Here is a 19959-nt window from a genome sequence, read left to right on the forward strand (position 1 = left end):
GCTGTGCACATCACTGGGGTTAGTGGCACGGCAGCCTTAGAGGCATGTTGGGTTTCCACATGGGGACATCCAGCTGGGCCAGATGGATCCTTGGCCTGATCCAGCAGGCCCCTGACACTCTTGTTTCTCAGTATCTTTTTGGCTAACTTCCCAAAAAAGTGGGGTGGAGGGGGGGGCTTTGCTTCCTCTCCCCTCCCCCCTTCACTGGGAGAGCAGGTGCAGGAAGATAAGCTTCCGAAACGGGTAAGATTCTCTCTGGGAGAGGTTCCCACTCACTGGCCTCTGGGAGGTTTTCCCTGGCACTGGCATGACGGAGGAGGCGGGAGGGAAGGAGGGAATGTGGAAGTGTGATAATGCAGGAATGTGGCTGTTTCTGCACTTCCCTCTGAGGACAAGGGTTGGGAGAGTCAACAGAGATGGAGATAGGAAGCCTGGGAATTAACTCTGCGCAGGAAACTCCACCTTCCCCCATCCTTTTTTCTGCCTTTAAAATTAACACAGGCATGCTGGATATGCTGGCAAAGCACAGGTGTGGTGGGGTGGAAGGGCAGAAGTGGCTTTGGAGTGGGTGTGGGTCAGGCGCCATTGCTGGCCTCCAGAAAATCTGCCATTTGTTCAGGGCTGGTGGGGAAAAATGCCCAGCCCACTCCATTCACACACAAGCACATAGACATGTACCGTATTTTTCGCTCCATAAGACGCACTTTTTCCCTCTTAAAATCTAAGGGGAAATGTCTGTGAGTCTTATGGAGTGAATGTGTGGTCCCTGGGATGGGGGGGGAACCCGGGCTTCCCCCGCCAGCCCTGCCAAGCTCCTGAGCAGCTCTGGGGTAGCTTGCGAAGCCTCCGCAGGGCAGGGGGACCCTTCATGGTGCTGCCCTGGGGAGGCTTCGCGCTGCTATCCCTGGCTTTTGCGGGAGGTGGGGGAAGGGACAGAGCGAGGCTCTCTCACTTCCCCCACCTCCCGCAAAAGCCCCCAAGAGCCGCATTTTTTTTTTCTTGAATTCCTCCCCCCCCAAAAAAGTAGGTGCACCTTATGGTCAGGTGCGCCTTATGGAGCGAAAAATACGGTACAGTGGTGCCTCGCAAGACGAAATTAATTCGTTCCGCAAGTTTTTTCTTCTTGCGAGTTTTTCGTCTTGCGAAGCACGGTTTCCCATAGGAATGCATTGAAAATCAATTAATGCGTTCCTAGGGAAACCGCTTGCCAGGCTGGCGGTGCGGAGAAGGGCTTTTCTCCCCACCGCAAGCCTTCAGGACAGGTATGGGAACAGAGGGGAAGGCGCGCAGCGCTTTCCCTCTGTTCCTGGGGCTTGCGTGGGAGGAGGGTTTTTCCTCCCCACCGCCAACATTCAGAACAGCATTCTGAATGTTGGCGGTGGGAAGGAAAACCCTCCTCCCACCCCAAGTCTTCAGGAAAGCCATCCGAAGCCGCGCGGCGGGAGGAGGCGTTCCCGCCCCGCCGCCCGGCTTCGGAGCTTCGTTCCAAAGCCGGGCGGCGGGAGAAGGCGCTCCCGCCCCACCGCCCGGCTTCGGAGCTTCGTTCCAAAGCCGGACAGTGGGAGGAGGAGTTCCCGCCCCGCCGCCCGGCTTCGGAGCTTCGTTCCAAAGCCGGGCGGCGGGAGGAGGCGTTCCCGCCCCGCCGCCCGGCTTCGGAGCTTCGTTCCAAAGCCGGGCGGCGGGAGGAGGTCCGAGGACAGTGGGGAAGACGCGCTGCGCTTCCCCGCTGTCCCGGAGATTTCCCTATGGGCTTTCGTCTTGCGAAGCAAGCCCATAGGGAAATTCGTTTTGCGAAGTGCCTCCAAAATGGAAAACCCTTTCGTCTAGCGGGTTTTCCGTCTTGCGAGGCGTTCGTCTTGCGGGGTACCACTGTACATACTGTTGTGAGTTTGGAAGGGGTGTGTAAGAGTCTGAGCCCCTTCCAATTATTGTGATCCTGTATCTGTGGGGGGGTGGGTTGTTTGTTTGTTACCTGACCTTCACCATAAAGTCCCAGGGTGAGTTACTGTTAGGATATTTCCGTTCCACCTTAAGAGAGAGCAGTCTTGTGAGTCACAGAGTCTGCGTATTTCCTGTTGAGGATGTTTATGTTTGCTGTTTCCTTTCGATTTCAGTCGGTCGGAGTCACTGACTCAGAACGGTCATGTTTTTCCTTTGTTCTGTTCAACGCTAAATAAAGTCTGTAAATTATGCTCTCTTCTGCGGTGCAAGCTTTCTGGCTGTGGTTTCTGCTGATAAAGAACAGTGTGCACAAGCCTGGAATGTGGCAATCTATTTCTGAGGCTTTGTGTCGCTAACTGCTGGATCTGCCTGGCTACGGGAGATCGATGGACGTTCGGCAGCCGGCTTGGGGCCATGATGGACAATATCTCCCTGGCAGTTTCCCAACAACAAGGTTATGGGCCCAGATTCACAGCACCTACAGGAGAGTAAAGCTGCAACAGACTGCGTTTGAGAGGTATGAAGTGGGAAAAGCAAAAGAAAGGGAGGCTTTTCTGTTTTACCTCGGACGGAGCCTTTGAACTCCGGCAAGGCTAAATTGGCCTGGGAGCCGAGCCAAAAGGCATCGTGATTAATGAGCTGCCAAGATAAGGAGTCTCTGAATTTAAAAAAGACTCACGGCTAAAGCAGAAAGCTGGAAATGGAGTTTTTCCAAGCTTCTGAGGCAAATGCTGAATGCCCTAAGTTACATGGGCAGAATTATGAAACCTGGGCAAAATGGTGTGAGAGTTTGCTGCGTCAGTTTAGGGTGTGGCATACCGTGAGTGAGGCCCCCCCAGTTCCTCTGACAGAGAGATGGAAAGCCGATGATTCGAAGGCGATTGACGTAATAGTCTTATCCGTATCTCTTGAGGAAATTAAGACGCTGGCTGGCAACACCACTGCACGTGGAATGTGGTATGCTCTGATGAAAGCTCACAAGTCAGTCATCCCAGCCCAGAGTTTGACTGCATCGGAGGTCCTGGCTGTTTCCCAGAATGCGAGTGAATGCAGGGATGCTGAGGGCACCGGTTGCAAGCTGCAGGGGGAGCAGACTGTGATGTCATCCCAGGCAGCATTCCAGCCTCCAGGGGGAGCCAAGGAGTCGGCAGCTGAGAGCTCTGTTTCTCGTGAGAACCAAGGTCATCGCCTTTGCAGAGGCCGGAAAGGCAAAGGTAAACAGGCGTCTGCAGATGGCCCGAAGCAGAAGGGCGGTGAAGAGCCCACGCCAGTGGAAAACAAGGCTTTGTTAGCTGGCACTGCTTCACCAAAGGCTAAAGGCACGTCTGCTGACCAGAAGCAGGGGGGCAAGCTGCAAAAGCCCACGCCAGTGGAAGACAAGGCTATGTCTGCTGGCACAGCTTCACCAAAGGCTAAAGGCACGTCTGCTGGCCAGGAGCAGCAGGGGGGCAAGCTGCAAAAGCCCAAGTCAGTGGAAAACAAGGGTTTGCTTGCTGTAAAGACTGCTCCAACAGCCAAAGGCAGGTTTATTATCGATTCAGGTGCCAGCCGCCATATTTCGAAGGATCGCCACCTGTTTATCTCCTTCAAGCCTCAGGAAGGTGAGATCCACCTGGCTGATGGAAGGACGTTGCAAATTGCAGGAGAAGGGACTGTGAAACTTGCAAGTTTGCATACAACCATCAGTAATGTTCTGTATGTTCCTGGAGCTGCAAGCAATTTGTTGAGCGTCCCGCAGCTTACTGGACGTGGTTTTCAGATTTCCTTCAAGAGGAGCGTCTGTGTCATCAGTAAAGGCAAAGAGGACTATTTGCATGCAAAGTTTATGGATGGTTTGTTCCATATAACTTATGAGGACACTGCTGTTGTATCTAATGCTGATTCTTGTTGTGTTGCACAAACTAACAAAGTTCTTCATGCAGGTTGCATTCATGAAGCGCATCGAAGGTTTGGTCACCTCTCTTGGAAGGCTCTGGCCAAGATGCCAGAGGTGGTTGAAGGTTTGAACATCAAACCCTGTAAATTTCACATGAAATGTGTATCTTGTGCAGAGAACAAGGTGAAGGTTGCTCCAAAAGGCAAAGAGTCTAGCAGGCAGGCTTCCAAGCCCTACCAGCTAGTGCATGCGGACCTGGTTGGGCCACTTACGCCCTCTTTAGGAGGAGCAAGGTTCTTCATGGTTCTAATTGATTCTTTTTCTAGGTACATTCATGTGTTTTTGCTCGAACAGAAATCGCAAGCGTTTCCGAAGTTTAAGGCATTCTGTGCTTGGTTGGAGAATGCTCACGGTAAACGTATTTCCTGTCTTTTTACCGATCGGGGCGGGGAATTCACTTCTCAGCAGTTTGAAGCTTTCCTGACTGAGAAGGGAATCCAGCATGACATGTCAACCCCCAGATCGCCATGGATGAATGGGCTTGCGGAGAGAGCAAATCAAACATTGCTGCAAGGAATGAAAACCTTGTTGCATGATGCCAATCTCCCTGATAAGTTTTGGGGGGAGGCTTTAGGGAATCTGGTTTACTCCGTTAATCGCAGATTGTCATCACCCATTGGTTGTACCCCCTATGAGAAGATGTTTGGCAAGAAACCCAACACCAAACACATGAGAATATTTGGTTCTGACATGTGGGTACGCACCCCACAAACCAACAAGCTTGGGAAGCGTGGGGCACATGGTTTGTTCATGGGGTACGAAAAAGGTGCATACAGGGTATGGATGACTGACTCTAAATCCATTAAGTTCACAAGGAGTGTTGAGTACAATCCAAAGTGGGGGGAAAATGTGGGAATTTTCCAGAGTTACCCAGAGGAGGATGAAGGTGATGTCAAGCAAGCAGCTAAAGCTGAGGAAGCTGCTGAGGATGAGGATGAGGATGATGATGATGATGATGATCAGAGTTCGGATTCCAGTTCAGTGGGCGGCGCTGCTGCTGATGTCAGTGAGAGTGATGACACAGCAGACTACAAGAGTGCAAAGGCCTCAGTCAGACCATCTGATGCGTCTGACAATGAACTGGAAGAACCACTGTTCACCATTGGTCATTTTTCTCCTAAGAAAGAGGAGATGAGTCCAGAAGACTTGCGTCTAGTACGCAGGTCTGAAAGGGCGACCAAAGGCAGACCTCCTAAGAGATTTGCTGATGAGTTTGCTAAGACTGCAACTGCTGTTCTTAGTAGCTCAGAGAAGGTGTGGGAACCTTCAAGCTTCAAAGAGGTTCAGGAGTTAACCTCTAAAGATGCTGAGCCTTGGCTAAATGCCATGAAGGCTGAAGTTGATTCCTTGAACAGGAACCAAACTTGGGAGCTGGTACCGGTAGTCCCAGGTATGAGACTGGTTGGCAGCAAATGGGTCTTCAAGGCCAAGACAGACCAGAATGGCAAGGTAGTCAGACACAAAGCCAGATTGGTTGCCAGAGGTTTTTCACAGGTACCAGGACAGGATTACCACGAGACCTACTCACCCACAGTAAAATATGAGAGCATTCGGCTGATGCTCAAGATCGCTGCGGAGGAGAAACTGCATGTTTCCCACCACGACATTAATACAGCTTTTTTGTACGGGATTTTGAACGAAGAGCTGTTCATGCTTCCACCAGATGGGATGGAGATACAGAAGGGAATGGTCTGTAAATTGCGGAAATCCTTATATGGTCTCAAGCAGAGTGCTAGGTGTTGGAACACAAAACTCACTGAAACGTTGCTTTCTCTAGGTTTTCACCAGGGCAAAGCTGATCCATGTGTGTTTGTCAAGGAGGAGGGGCAAAACAAACTGTATTGTTTATGTTTTGTTGATGATCTTCTGATGTTTTGGAAGAATCAGGCTTTCTATCAAAGCACCCTAGCTCAGCTGAAGGAGCACTTTGACATGAAGGATCTTGGTGAGGTATCCAACTATCTTTCTCTGCAGGTGGAGAAGGACCAAGCAGGTAATTTTCTGGTACACCAAACACAGAAAATTGCTGATGTATTAACCAGGTTGAATTTGGTTGATGCAAACCCAGCAGACACACCGATGGTGACAGGTTACCAGGTAGACAGTACTGCTGAAGCGTTTTCTGACACAACGCTATACAGATGCGTTCTAGGCAAGCTGAATTTCATTGCCAGATGTTCAAGACCTGACATAGCTGTAAGCTGTAATCTGCTTAGCAGACATGCCAACAATCCTACGGTTCAGGATTGGAAAGCTCTGAAGCGCATAGCCCGCTATTTGAAAGGGACTATGCACTACAGGCTGAGGTTCACCAGTCAGAAGACTGGAGGTCTTGAAATCTTTGCAGATGCAAGTTTTGGAAGTGACACCACAGATGGTACAAGCACTTCTGGAGTATGCTACATGTACAACCACTGCCTGGTTGACTGGTTGTGCAAGAAGCAAACAACAGTGAGCCTAAGTTCCTGTGAAGCAGAACTCAATGCTCTGTCATTTTCACTCATGGATTGTGAATGGTTGATGCAACTGTTTAAGGACATCGGGGTTTCTGTGAAATGTCCTATACAAGTGTATCAAGACAATAGATCGTGTTTGGCTTTGCTGAACTCTGAGAGTTGCAAGCAAAGAACCAAGTACTTGCAGATTAAGCTACATCGTGCAAGAGAGTGTATTCAGAAAGGACTGATTCGGGTGTCCTACATGGCAGGAAATGAAATTCCTGCTGATCTGTTGTCTAAGGTTGTTAACAAAGAACAACTTAAGGTTTACACACAGAGGTTGCAATTGGGTGAACCACAGGTACTACAGGTTACACGGAAAGGGGGAGGATGTTAGGATATTTCCGTTCCACCTTAAGAGAGAGCAGGCTTGTGAGTCACAGAGTCTGCGTATTTCCTGTTGAGGATGTTTATGTTTGCTGTTTCCTTTCGATTTCAGTCGGTCGGAGTCACTGACTCAGAACGGTCATGTTTTTCCTTTGTTCTGTTCAACGCTAAATAAAGTCTGTAAATTATGCTCTCTTCTGCGGTGCAAGCTTTCTGGCTGTGGTTTCTGCTGATAAAGAACAGTGTGCACAAGCCTGGAATGTGGCAATCTATTTCTGAGGCTTTGTGTCGCTAACTGCTGGATCTGCCTGGCTACGGGAGATCGATGGACGTTCGGCAGCCGGCTTGGGGCCATGATGGACAATATCTCCCTGGCAGTTTCCCAACAGTTACAGCATTAAAAACAACACTAAAAGCAATTTGAAACAACTCAGAAAAACAAGGTGGGTCCCAAAAACATACACCTTGGATGTCAAAAGCCAGGGTGGAGAGGTGTCTCTTCAGCGCTCGCCAAAAGCAGTCCAGTGAAGGCACCAGACACACCTCTGTGGGAACAGAGGTCCACAACTCAGGAGCCACCACAGAGAAGGCCCTCTCTGAGGGCAGGGAACTCTGATTTACAAATACGCAGGCTGAACGTAGTTAGACATACAGCTTAGACATCCAATAGGAAATCGAAGTGTCCCCTCCCTCAAATATTTACAAAGATAGGCAGTACGCTAAGTTGCTCTCAGAGCCAAAATTCAGCTCCTTGGGTTCCTCTATTGAGTACTGATCCTGACTTGCTTGCTCAGAGCCTACGAGGAGGTTAGACTATGGGCACTTCCAGACTGTCACTGTTTTTGGGGTGGGATATTCCATCACATGCAAAATAAGCATGGGGGGGCACCCCAGAAATTTTCCATTGGCAGATTTACCATGTATGATATGGTGCAGCTGAACGAAAATGCACATTATTTATACAAATATAGACAAATAAACATTTTCCATATTACTGTAGGTTTTGTTTCATTTTTTTTATTATAATTTTATTTTTACACTTTATTACTGCTTATATTTTGAATTAGATAAATATGCAGACCCCAAAATCTTTTACGTGCTTATGGCCTCTATAGGTCCCGTTAGTGATGGGGGATGTCAGCTCCCTCATTATTGGGGGGCTGGGCCCCCTGATTCAAGATATTGAGGGGGCTGGAGCCCCTAGTGCTCCCTATTCTTGGTGCCAGTGAGTATTCAGAAACATTGCTGTCTCCAACCGTGGCAGATTTAGGAGGCACAATTACAGTTAATGGGAGGCCTTGCACAAAACTCCCCACTTCCCTAAAAGGTTGGACTTTTTGCATGAAGGAAAAACAACAGGCAGATGCAGTGGAAAGTGTGGGATAGCACTCATTTTGGCACACCAACATCTAACCTCTCTGTAAGCAAATGCCTCTTAAGTAGCCAGCGTAATTTTATATCCCAGAAAAGCAGAATGAATGCTCAATCAACAGGTCCTCTGGAAGTGTCCTTTATCCAGCCTTTATTGAGGTTTTTTTTGGGGGGGGGATGTTATCCAACAGTGTGCATCCATTTTGATTTGCTCGTGGGGTGTTTATACGCCTTCCTGTTCTCATCATTCCACACTTCTCAATGAATTTCCCCATCACTTTCCTAAACGCAAAAAGTCACTTTCTTTTTCAAGGTGGGTTTCTGGTGCCAGAGCAGCAGAGCACTTTACCTGTGCAAACCTAAATGTCTAGCATGCATTGGAAATCCTCCTGCAAAATTCTGACCGCCTTCAAGTGCCCTCTGTGTCTTTTTCTGCCTCTCTCCATCTGCCTCAAACTGTTATTTTGCTTCACAGAAGAGACACCTGCATCACATCCTCCAGAACTCCAATCTAAGATAAAGTATTTGGGATTAGAAGAAGACTTTGCACTTTGTAGAACTTACCCCTTAGCACCAGATTCTTCCGCTCTGATTTTTTTTCTTTAAAAACATCATTGTCTTCTGGGAAAACAGTGTTTTCACCTCTAAGCCCCTTTCAGCCAGTGCTTCCTTTTTACACAAATACACAAACATCCTTTGTGGGAGGGTAGGTTGTTTATGAGGAGGCTTTAGTTTGGATCATGCAGCTCAAAGTAGCTTTGAAATAACCCTGTTAAAGCCTGAAGTTGACAAATACACACAAGCCTCACCCACAGAAAGGCATGGAAGACGGGGGAAATGTATGGAGGAATAAAGTTTAGCAGACACAACCATGCACCCAGTTTTCACAGTCTGCTTAAAATGTTCCTCCTCTGAAAACAAAAATCAGAGTTGGTTGGTTTTGTTTGTAACGCAGGTGGCGCAGTGGTCTAAACTACTGAGCCTCTTGGGCTTGCCACTCAGAAGGTCAGCGGCTCAAATCCCCACAACGGGGTGAGCTCCCGTTGCTCTGTCCCAGCTCCTGCCAACCTAGCAGTTCAAAAGCACACCAGTGCAAGTAGATAAATAGGTACCACTCTGGCGGGAAGGTAAATGGCATTTCCATGTGCTCTGGCACTCATCATGTGACTCGTTGTACCAGAAGTGGTTTAGTCCTGCTGGCCACATGACCTAGAACAGTGTTTCCCAACCTTTTTTGGGCAAAGGCACACTTGTTTCATGAAAAAAATCTCGAGGCACACCACCATGCCAGATGGGGAAAGGTCACTTTTTACTTATGTAAAAAAAAATAAAAAAATAGTAACAGCATAGAAGGTAATGGTAGATGACTGTTAGGGTCTCCCCCCAAATGCAGAATTCTATTAATATCTTCCTTAGCGAGCCGCGTTAACCCCTGTAATGCTTTCTATAGAGTAAGCATAGGGGACACTGGGGGATGTGGAACCAAGGGGGCAGTGGGCCAAAAGAGTTCGGGATCTACTGCTTTAAACAGAAATAAGAGCCAGTGGGTTCTTCCTTTTTTAAAGTATCGTTTCAGCGGGGACAGCAGTCCGGATTTCCAAAAAGCGGCGCTTTTTTGCGTCTGAGCAAAGAAGAGAGAGAGGGGAAAAAAGAGAGAGAGATTGATTTGTGGCTGCGCAAAGGGGGGAGGAGCCCAGGAGTAAAAGTAGGAAGGACGAAGGGAGGGGAAAGGAAAGTTAATAGAAGGAAAGGCGGGTGGGAGAGAAAGAGAAAGAAAGAGGGAAGGAAGGGGGGAAGAGAAGTGGAAAGGAGGGAGACCGAGGCGGGGGAGAAGCGTCTGGAGAGTTGCTCCGAAGTTTGGGGGGCCGCGGGGGTGGGCGCGCGTCCCAGGAGGCGGAGGCCAGCCCGGGCTGGGAGCCGCGCCGCAGCCCGGGGGCGGTAGGCGGACCGCGGCTCCTAGGATGTGGAAAGGGGACGGCGGCGCAGGGGGAGGAGACCCGCACGGCTAGGGCAGCGCGCAGGGGGAGGGGAGCGGGCCGGAGGCGGGCGAGGGGGGCCGTGATCCCGCGCGCCGCGAACATGGCCTCCTTCCCCGCGGGCCCCGCCGAGCCCCCCGGCCGGGGAGGGCGGCGCGCCCCCGCCGCCGGAGGAGAGCAGAGGCAGGAGGAGGAGGACGAAGGCGCTGCCGAGGAGGCGCGCTAACTTCTGCCAACTTCGGCGCCCGCCCCGTCGCCGCAGGCTCCTCCCGGCCGAGAGCCAGAGGACGGCGGCGGAGCAGGAGGAGGAGGATCGGGTTTGGCGACGGCTGCTGCGTCCTCTCCAAGCACGGGGCTGGCCTCCGCCACGCCCGATCCTCCGCGCTCGCCGCGCTTCTCGGCGGAGCAGGTCTCGTGCGGGTGCGAGGCGCTGCTGCAGGCGGGCGACCCCAGCTGGCTGGGCCACTTCCTGGGCTCGCTGCCGCCCGACGCCGAGGCACCGTGCCTGGAGGCGCAGGCGGGCGACAGCCTGGCCAAGGCGCGTGCGCTGCTGGCCTTCCAGCGCGGCGACTTCGCCGAGCTCTACCGCCTGGTGCAGAGCCGGCGATGGGATGTGGGAGGGAGCTCGCTCGCGGCCCCGCGTGTGCCTATGTGGGGCACGTTACAGCCCCGTGACGTCAGCGCCACGCAGGCAGCCAGGCAGGCAGACGGCGAGAGCCCCGCGCTGGGCAGCCTCTCCTCGCCGCCGCCGCCCCACCTCTCGCCGCCCGACTCGCCCGCCTCCCTCCCACGGCACACCAGGCAACGTCTCGCGGCACACTAGTGTGCCGCGGAACACCGGTTGGGAAACACTGACCTAGAAGGCTGTCTGTGGACAAACACCAGCTCCCTCGGCCTGAAAGTGAGATGAGTGCCACAACCCCACAGTCACCTTTGAGTGAACTTAACCATCCAGGGGTCCTTTACCTTTACCTTTTATATTTCTTTTACACTGCCTCTTTTAGATTTTTGTTACTGTGATAGCTTTTTATACTTGTAAAAACTTTATATGCTAGTCATCCATTAGAAGCCCACTAGAGAGCCGCTGTGGTGTAGTGGTTAGAGTGTCAGATTAGGACCTTGGAGAGCAGAGTTCAAATCCCCACCCTGCCATGAAGCTCGCTAGGTGACCTCGGGGCCCAGTCACTGCCACTCCACCTGACCTACCTCACAGGGCTGTTGTGGGGAAAATACAATAAGGGGAATAATTATGTACGCAACTTTCAGCTCCTTGGAGAAAAAGGTGGGATATAAATGCAATGAATAAATAAAATATTTTGTTATTATTATAAATGAAAAATAACAACACCTAGGGTTGCCATATTTCAAAAAGTGAAAATCCGGACATAAAAGTTGTTGAACTTTTCCCAGACATTTAAGCGATTTCCACCCAGACATTGCTTCTGACTGCTGAATCCCATGTATGTCTGGAAAATTATCGACGTATTGGGCAACCCTACAACACCAGCAATATTTCAGCATAGATAGGTGCCAGAAACATTGTTACATTACAATTACATTGCTGTATTTTATGACAACAGCCTTGATTCGCTATACAGTGGTACCTTGGGTTAACAACTTAATTCGTTCTGGAGGTCCATTTTTAACCTGAAACTGCTCTTAACCTGAAGAACCACGTTAGCTAATGGGGCCTCCTGCTGCTGTCGCACCGCTGTTGCGCGATTTCTGTTCTCATCCTGAAGCAAAGTTCTTAACCTGAAGCACCGCTTTAGCTAATGGGGCCTCCCGCTGCTGCCACGCCGCCGCTGCATGATTTCTGTTCTCATCCTGAAGCAAACTTCTTAACCCGAGGTACTATTTCTGGATTAGTGGAGTCTGTAACCTGAAGTGTCTGTAACCCGAGGTAGAACTGTATTTTATTATATTCTGCTTATTTAAAATCACAGAATTGTAGAGTTAGAAGGGACCCCAAAATTCATCTCGTCCAACCTCATGGGCTTTGAAGACACTCGAACTCAGGACGAAAGGAAGAAACATGCTAAGGGGAAGGCACGCTTGGCAAACTCTCACCATGATCAACTCTTGCCCGGAAACCAATGTCCCCACTGTGGAAGGATGTGTGGATCCAGAATTGGCCTCCACAGTCACTTACGGACTCATTGTTAAAACTGTGTTTATGGAAGACAATCTTACTCGGCTACGAGTGATCACCAAAAAGAGGAAATGCAGGCATCACAGCTATTGTATTTTATTGACTTCCTTGGGAAGAATTTTATGCTTAAAGGCAGTGTGGAAATTACTGAATTGTAGGGCAGAACATGGGGAAACCTCTTCAGGGTCAAGGGCTGCATTCCCTTTGGGGAAATGTGGTTGGAGGCGACAGACATGTCAAGGACCCAACTCCCCTCTCTCACATTCATATACACTCTCACCCTGTCTCTCCTTCCTCCGTTCAGCCATTTCGGATTCATTCTCCCTCCCTCCCCCCTCCTCTCCCTTGGCTTTCAGGGGCCACAAAAAAGAACCTAGAGGCTCACATGCTCCTCCTGGCCAGCAGGTTGTGCTCTCCATCCCACTGCACCCCATGAAGTAGGTTCACCAGCTATCAGTTCAATCAATATGAACATTGGAAGCCGTGTTCTACTGATTCAGACCACTGGCCCACTCAGCCCAGTATACTGGCTGTCTGAATTGGCAGCAGCTTTCTGGGGTCTTTCCCAGACCCGAGATCCTTTTAAACTAGGGCTCCATCCGCACTGTAGGTGTAAAACAGTATCATACCACTTTAAACAGTCATGTCTTTCCCCCCAAGAATCTGGGTGTGGTTTTTGTTTTTGTTTTCAAACTAGTCAGAGATGACAGAAGCTGCACAGTTCCCCCAAGCTTTAACAATGCATTTTTATTTTTTTATTTTGCAGCAGATAATAAGATTAACACCACTTCTAAATCTCCCTCCAAGACTGTGTTTTTCAGCTAGCCTAATAGAATTATTCAGGGATCCTGCGGCATTATAATATCAAATGGTTTCACTAATAAGATTACATGTAGCATTCCAGAATATCTGGATTATTGGATGAGGCCAGAATGTACGCCTTCTCGGATGGTGTTACAACTCCAACAATCGCTTTGTGCATTGCAGTACATCTGACCTGCAGCAGTCTGTGAACAGCATAGCAAGCAGAGCCCTGCTCCTCCTCGTGTGGGGAGGGGGGGGGCCCACTCCATTTGTCAAAATATTAGCTGGAAACGGAGTGTGATTGTTTGATGTAGATTTATTGGCCAAAGGAACAAATCAGCACTTCTCGCGAACTGGGGGCTCTCCATCTTTGCCGGTGATTTACGGCGACAGCTACCCACACGCCTTACCAAGCCGCAAGCTGGATCCAGAGATCCTTAGAGGGAGTTTAAAAACATTCAGCTGATTTATAGAAGAGGAAACAGCTTTATGTCCCTCTCCAATGGACTCTCAAATTCTGGCAATAAAGGCTAACGAACCTTCTTCAAAACAATGTGGTTTTTACTTTGCATAAGGGATAGACACTCTAAGGCTGATCTGCAAATGGCGGGTTGTGGGGGGCCGGCTTGGAAGTTTTCACAGTTGTCCTCAGGTTTGTATATGCTGGAAAGGCTGAGCCTAGCTGAGCCTCCATTTATTATTTCAGTCAGGAAGTGCCTTCATGCAGACTTCATAGTGACTGGAGAACATAAGACGAGCTGTGCTGGGGAAGATGAGAGGTCCACCTTATCCAGGATCCTGTTAATAACTAGAAGCTGGTATTATTATTATTTAATTTTTTAAAAAAACTTTTTTATTTGTTTTCAAATAATTATGGACCTACAGAGACAAGAAAACAATAACACAAATTTAATAATATATCCAGTTAAAGGCAGGGCATATAAAACAAAACATATTAAATTATAACACCCAAACAGGGATTCTTTCACTTCAGTTCCTGCATTGCAGGGGGTTGATCTAGATGACCCTTGGACACCCCTTCCAACTCTACAGTTCTTTGATTCTGTAGTAGATGCAAAAAGGCACATGCATTTCATATATATATATATATATATATATATATATATATATAGTGGTTGACAAGCTGAACATCCCACTTTCCCCCTCTCTTACCTATCCTGAATGGATAGCTCAGATCTAAAAAATACTAATAAAGTTATGTATTTTATTCATTAAATTTCTGTACCACCCTTCATTCAAGGATCACAGGGTGGTTTACAATATGAGAACAAAAAATTATAATTCAAATGAGCACTGAAATGGAGAGAGTCCCTAAGTTGTTGGTGTCAACGTAAAACATAACCTGACTATATATTACAGAATTTGGCAGGTATGTAATACTCAGCCTGTTTAGCAATCTAGAAAGGCAATATACAAATTAAAAGTGATAGTCCTGTCTTTGTTTGTCTGCTACCCACCAGTCCGCTAAAGTCAATTTCTCCTAATATGTTGCAGTTTTGCATGTTATTTCTAAGAACACCTTCATTTTCAGGCACGCTTCCCCCTAACATATGCATTTGGTCAACGTTGTTCGGATGGAGAACGGCATTGCAGAACTTGGAACAGTGCAGATTTCGAAGATGGCCACGTGTCGGTTAGCAGTGCAATTTGGAAAGATTTGGCTTTAAATGCATACCGAATCAAATTTCTCCTCCACCCCTACTCAGAAGACATGCACCATATTGCATGGTTAATAAACCCAAACAATGAACCCTGGGACCTGGGGACATTTATCAGACTGAAAGCACACAGTCAGCTCTCTGCCTATTAAGCTTCCATGCACAAAGAACCAGCCCATCTTGACAGTAACGAAATGTGTTTTCCTTACTTTTTAGGGAGGGGCCAAAGCTCAGGCCAAATATTAAGTATGAAGATCAAATACAATCAGGGGCCAAACGCTGACATCAGTTATTTAATGGTTATTTGGGTAACATCTGAATACCCAGAGAATATTTGATGCACGTACACACCCAAAAGAATCTGCAGACAAGAACTCGGAGGACAATCCACATTCACACTGCCTTAGAGCCACATTTCAACGGGGCATTCAGTTCTAAAACCCCTACATGCCTGCACTGGCTTAATGGAGAAGAATGGTCCCTAGCACTGGTCTTCAACTGGTGGTTGGGATGCACTGCTGGGTTGCAGCCCGATTCAAGGTGCGTCACAACAGTACTACCATGCAAATGTGTGGTAAAGATGAAGAAATAGGGTCCCTAAATGCATGTTTGGGTTAAAGAGTCCTAGGTCTGAAGATACGTGGTCTTACCCTAAGAACATAAAAGCCTGCTGGAGTGCCAATGGGGCTTCCCCTTCCGCTTCGTTGTAACAACCAACACAGCACAGCACATGGCTACCAACATACCTGAAGCCTTGCAACTACAGTGGTACCTCGGGTTACAGACACATCAGGTTACAGACACTTCAGGTTACAGACTCCGCTAACCCAGAAATAGTACCTCGGGTTAAGAACTTTGCTTCAGGATGAGACCAGAAATCGTGTGGCGGCGGCGCAGTGGCAGCAGGAGGCCCCATTAGCTAAAGTGGTACCTCAGGTTAAGAACAGTTTCAGGTTAAGAATGGACCTCCAGAACGAATTAAGTTCTTAACCCAAGGTACCACTGTACTGAAGAACCTCAGACTCAATCCTCGGCCAGAATGGCAGTCAATAGACCCACCAACGGACTGCCACGACGAAACAACAGCAAGCGACTGGACGACAGTAAAGAGGAAGACCAAACCACAGAAATGACATGACAATGCAAACCAGTACAGTCAAGCACCGCTCACAGAACTGTCCCATTGAACATACACCACATGACGGCAAGCCAACCTCAACCAAACCGACATACCATAGATTGACAACCCGGCAACAACAACCCCAGCTGAAGGAAGCAACTGGAAATCACCTCAAACCGATAGACTGGTGACCCCACTTCCCCTTTGCCTCTCCCACCCCATGCCATTAAGAAGTCCCTGCTGGATTAGGCCGCTGGCCCACATACTCCAGCATCCTGTTCTCACAGTGGCCAGCCAGATCCCTATTGTAGGAAACTCACAAGCAGGACCTGAGCACAAAAGCAAGTCTTTCCTCCTGTGGTTTCTAATAAATGGTATTCAAAAGCATTACTGCCTCCACCTGTGGAGACAGTGTGTGCCCATGATGGCTAGTAGCCACCGCTAGCCCTTTTTCCCTCCATGAAATTGTCCAGTCCCCTTTTGAAGCCATCTCAGCTGGTGGCCAATACCGTCTCCTGTGGGAGCCAGTTCCATTGTTTACCTTTGCAGACAACCTTGAGAAAGGAGAACCAAGGGCATAGAGATGCTGTAAAATGCAAGCATACGGATGCATTGCCTTGCATCTAAGCCTTTTCTGCATGCTTTGTGATATGATTTGCTTTTAAGCCATGAACTCCAGAGAAAGAGAGATGGCAGGGCAAGGGAAATGATATTGCATCATATTCCATGTGGTTCGGCTTTGCCACGGCTCCCTGCGAGCTTTCAACTAAGAGTTGTTAAGCAGATCACACGACATTAATGATAAAAGTATGGTCTTTGTAAACAAGAGCCCCCAGCCCAAAGGTTGGATCAAATCCCTCCCCTCCACACACACAACTGTGTTTGGTTTCAGGAGAGTTTAGTTTGGACATTTATTGGGGGGGGGGATGTAGTTAGGATGAGGCGAATGAGCAGCAGGAGGAAACGAGCTTGAAGCATATCCCTCAAGAGTCCCAGAAAAACCGGGGCAGTGACCAAAATGGCCGCCACAATCTCACATGATTTTGGGCCGTGATCTCATCCCCCCAAAAGTCCGGGGGGGGCATGATTTTGCTCAGGTCGTGTGATGCGCATGCGGCAGTGACCCCCAAAAGATGGAATCCTGGCTTTGGGCCATGTTGTGTTGGAGGGTATTGCTTGAAGATGGAGCTGCTTCGTCTTGACTGGATATGTAGGCCTCTCTGCCTTCTGCAGTCCCACCAAAGGGTGTTAAAAGAACAGAAGGGTGTGCTGTGTGGAGAATTTAACATGCAGCATCTCTTTTATTTCTTTTTAAAAAAAGTTGTCTTTAGAAAAGACCCTGATGTTGGGAAAGATTGTTGGCACAAGGAGAAGGGGACGACAGAGGATGAGATGGTTGGACAGTGTTCTCAAAGCTACCAGCATGAGTTTGACCAAACTGCGGGAGGCAGTGGAAGACAGGAGTGCCTGGCGTGCTCTGGTCCATGGGGTCATGAAGAGTCGGACACGACTAAACAACTAAACAGCAACAACAACATTAATGCACTGCTTCATAGCCAAAAATGGCTCCCAGAGAGACTTGAATTGCATATTTATTCAAAATGCAATCAAAGCTATTCAGTTTCATTAATTCAAACAAAAGTGATGAACTTGATCCAGGGATACCAGTTTTTCAAAATCTGATAGCCATTCACACCGCCCGCCCCTCCCCCCTTCCTGCTGCCCCATAGTGTCCCCCAGGTGATCCCACTGCCATCCACTTTAAGAGCCACTGGATTCAACCAGGGATAGGGAGCCAGACCTTGCTCGTCTCCCATCTCCCATCAGCCTGAGGCAGTATGTCAAATGGTCAGGGCTGATGGGAACTGCAGTCCAAACAACCACCCGAGAGCCTCCGTTTATCCTGGACCTCCGATGACCTGGCTCTCTGAGGACAATTCTGCGAGGAGCGAGTTGTGAGATAAAACCGTTTTTTAAAAAAATTAAAAATAAAAGCAGCTCAAGGACCAGCAAGAAAGAGGAATGTATTTTTGGAAAGAAGGCGTGCCCGGCTTGCCAGGAAAAACGACATTGTCCTGGGGGACTAGCTGCCTTTTGTGTAATTAGCTCATTTCCCATCAGCACGAGAGCCAGCCCCAATGCAAACCAAGTGTTGAGCGAGGCGCCTGCCAAGCGGCTGCAGAGAGTGCAGGCCGAGGAGGAAGAAAGGGGGCAGAGCTCGGCTCACCCCACCACCCTCCCAACCCCCCTCCTGCGCCCTTGTGGTCTCGCTGCCACCCCTCAGCGCCTTCCCGGGGCACACGAGCCGCCTGAGGAAGAACCAGTCTAGCAGGTGCAGGAAACTGTTTATATGGGAGTTAGGAAAAGATGAGGCTCCTGGCAGGTCCACGCAGCCTTTAGGTTTGGCTCGGAGCTCAGCAGTGTAAACTGTGGGATTAGAGGAGGGAAAACCACACACACCCCGAATGCCGCAGCGAAAAGTTTGTGACCTGAGGCAGGGCATTTGGTTTCGGGGTTTCCCCCATCCTTCCCTTCCCCTCCTCTCTAATGGTGGGTGGTGAGTGCGAGGGAGGGGAGACCAATTAAGTGGGGGGGGAGGGACAAGTGCACACCACCTTCTGCCTGTGAGAAAGCAGGCAGCCTCCTAGGGAGGCCTGCAGAAGTGTCACCAAAAACGAGCAACGATATGAGGGACAAGAACAGGTCTCGGAAACCTGGCAGGTGCAAACATGGACACAAGCTTCAGGCACCTAAGGAAGGGGCGGAGAAGCTTTCTCAGCTTGAGAGGCCGCATTGCCTTCTAGGCAAGCCCCTGAGGGCCATGTGGCAGTGGTGGGCAGGGCCGGGAGCAGAATCAACAAATCCCCCTCTGTTTTCCTCCTAGGCAAGCAAGAAGCTTTATCAGAGTTCACTGAGACATTTTAGGCAGGGCGAAACCGTCAAGGGTAGTGCAAAGCAGGTGAGGGGCATGGCGTGGAGAGAAGGGGTGTCCCCAGAACCAGGCAGAGAGGTCTGGAGGGGTAGGTTCTTGTGGATAATGCAAGGATTCAGGATCTGGAAGGTAAAAGTTAGGAGAAAAGAAAGAAAGAAAGAAAGAAAGAAAGAAAGAAAGAAAGAAAGAAAGAAAGAAAGAAAGAAAGAAAGAAAGAAAGAAAGAAAGAGGGGCAGAGGAGGAAGGAAGGAAGGAAGGAAGGAAGGAAGGAAGGAAGGAAGGAAGGAAGGAAGGAAGGAAGGAAGGAAGGAAGAAGGAAGGAAGGTTGGTTCCCCATCCAGCTAAAAATAATGGATATCTGATTCTGAACTAGAGGCAAAAATGGGCTGGTGAAATATGCACCGCTGAGCAACCTTATCAATTTGTCAGTTTTAAGGTGCCTTAAATTCATCTCTTAGGGTCACTATTTTGGGAGGTGGGATTCAATCACACCCTGACAAATTCAGGCTGCACAGTTAAAGCCAATTTGAAGCTGCTGCAAAACAAACCTGCTTCCCCAAAAGATCAAACTTTTTCCCCCCAATAAGCAAAGTGACAGGAAAATGTTTGGGATGGAAAGTGTGGGATAAGAGCCCTTGTTTTTCTGCAGAGAAGTCTGGCCTCTCTGCAAACGAATCAGAACGAAGGCTCACTACACAGATTGCCTGGACTCGATTGTGATCCTGACCCAGTTATTTCACATTTTAGCTGGAAGCAGATACTGATCTACTGGCGAAGCTGCAAAAAGCTGCAGCTGTTTGTATGATTAAGTTCCATGTTTTGGAGTGAGCATTTTTATAGAGGCATAGGAAGAATCTGGGAGATTCACCAGAGAGTTACCATAAGTCCCTTGGAAGGTGGTGGCCACCCCTCCATTGGAGGTTTTTAAGCAGAGGCTGGGTGGCCATCTGTAGGGATGCTTTTTGCAGGGATGCAGGGGGTTGGACTAGATGATCCTTGGTGTCCCTTCCAACTCTACAGTTCTTTGATTCTTTGGTTCAAAGCACCAGCTGCTAATCTCATCCCTCTTTTTTAACAGCCTTCACTGAATCTTGTGGTTGTGAATTCCATAAGCTGCTACGGTTGCCGTACATCCAGAATTTCCCAGATGTAACTGGAATTTGGCCGCCATGAACAGAAGTTGTTGAAAAGTCCAGGAAAATCTGGGTGTATGGTAACCCATG

The sequence above is a fragment of the Podarcis muralis genome, chromosome 15 (genome assembly GCF_964188315.1).
Source record: "Podarcis muralis chromosome 15, rPodMur119.hap1.1, whole genome shotgun sequence".
In the NCBI taxonomy this organism is placed as follows: domain Eukaryota; kingdom Metazoa; phylum Chordata; class Lepidosauria; order Squamata; family Lacertidae; genus Podarcis; species Podarcis muralis.